Source organism: Cavia porcellus, unplaced genomic scaffold, assembly GCF_034190915.1.
Source record: "Cavia porcellus strain 051 isolate PalLab524CR breed Dunkin Hartley unplaced genomic scaffold, mCavPor4.1 scaffold_1, whole genome shotgun sequence".
NCBI classification, from domain to species: domain Eukaryota; kingdom Metazoa; phylum Chordata; class Mammalia; order Rodentia; family Caviidae; genus Cavia; species Cavia porcellus.
In genome coordinates, this window is record NW_026947484.1 from 46,887,184 (window position 1) to 46,889,066 (window position 1,883).

A 1,883-nucleotide genomic window follows, 5' to 3' on the forward strand; every position below is an offset into this window, starting at 1 on the left:
TTATTAGTGTATAAAATGCTACTGTTTTATGCTGATTTTGTTTCTTTCTCTTGCCTAATTGTTCTTGCAAGACTTCTAGTACTATATAAAAGTATGTATGGTGGGATCCTTGTCTGGTTTCTGATCTTAGAGGAAATAATGTCAACTTTTCTCCATTCAGAGTGATATTGACTATGGGTTTTTCATATATAGACTTTAGTATTTTGTCATATCCTTTTGTACCTAGTCTATTGAGTATTTGTCACAAAAAGAGGTTGCATCTTATCAAATGCTTTTTCTGCATCTATTGCAAAATCATATTGTTTTATTTAGTTGGCCATATTTCTTGATTTGCATATGTTGAACCATCCTTGCATCCCTAAGGTGAATCCCATCTAATTGTGGTGTATGATTTTTATGCTGTGCTATTCAGTTTGACAATTTGGGCATTTTTGTTCATCAAATATGTGAATCTGAGATCTTTCTTTTTTCTGGTGTATCTTTGTCTGATTTTGGTATCAGGGTACAGCTGGTTTCATAAAAAGTTTGGTAGAGTTTGTCCCAGTTCAAAAATACGGACAACTTCACAAATTTGCATGTCATTCTTATAGATGGGGCCATGCTAATTTTCTTGGTATCATTCCAATTTGAGGAAATGAACTGCTGGCGTGAACACCATCTGGTATTTTTAAACATCTAATGATATCACAATTCTCACAAAGTTTGCTTCTCCTTTGTCTCAGAAACAAACCTAAAATATTTTTAAAAATGGAATGGTTTGACTTTTTCTAACTTCAGAAAGACCCTGAACATGTCGGCAAGATTGTACATGTCTGCAGTTCCCCTCCCAAGCTGGTTGGTTAAAGCGTTGCTCCAGCCCTGCAGGATATTCTGTTCCAAGGACTGTCTGTTCAGGGTTCCATAATGTTCTTCAGTGGCCCCCTTCATAACATCACACTGTGGCTTTTTCACTTCTCTGGAGTTCTTCCCTGATGTTTTTTTAATATGGGCAAAGAATCAGGAATTGCCAAGTTTTGGAAGAAGATGTACTAAGTTCAAAGAATAGTGGATTTCAATTCTAGGGCTTTTTCATGTGTTCCTCCAGATGTCTGAGCCACTCCCTCAAATTGAAGCAAGATATTCAGACTGTTAGGTTTAATCTGGTGATAGAAAACAGAGCTATAGTGTTCTATTGCTAATTAGATTTTCCCCCTGTGATCTCCCACAATATACAGCTCAACTTTTCAGCTAAAGTTGAAAGAATTTTTTCAAAAATGAAAGAACCCAAGGCCATGATTTTTGTTCTTACCTCTGCTACTAATAAATTGCGACCAACCCAATGTCACTCTTGATTTTTTAATTGAAGGAAAAAATCACTGGGGCTAGGGGTTTACTCAATGGAAGACCGCCTTCCTGGCATGCGAATGCCATTTTCCTCTGTCCTCCATGGAATGATTCAGCCCTTTGTCCAGCCCATCCATTCTATATATTCTCCCTTCCTTTTTGTTACTTAGTCACTGTTCAGTAATTAGATCAACTGTTAGGGACAGCAGGGCTTGTGTCCAAGTAACTTCTTGTACCTAAGAATGGTCCCAAAGTGCAAGAGTGCTGATGCAGAGGTACCAAAGTATCACATATGCAAGGACATGTTCTAGAACTACATGGCACCATGGAAATGGCGGGGGTGGGGTACTATCCATGGGGCTCCACTCAATGGAGGTTTAAGGAATCCATTGGAAGATATTAGACTGTCTCCTCCGTAAATAAGAGGGACATGGGGAATTCTGTGCTTTACAGAAAGATTGGTCTGTTATAGGTCTGAAATTTAAAAATTGGTCCTTCATCTCAATCTGAAAAGCATCAGGATTTAGGGAAATTCAAGTCAGTTGCTCCCCACAGTGTAG

General features: G+C 38.2%; 1 non-coding gene across 1 annotated transcript; it reads right to left on the reverse strand.

Moving 5' to 3' along the window:
* Nucleotides 1-547: 547 nt before the first annotated feature.
* On the reverse strand, nt 548-655 carry LOC111757399 (U6 spliceosomal RNA). Its single transcript, XR_002791759.1, has one exon. It is a non-coding gene; the product is annotated as a U6 spliceosomal RNA (small nuclear RNA).
* Nucleotides 656-1,883: the final 1,228 nt, after the last annotated feature.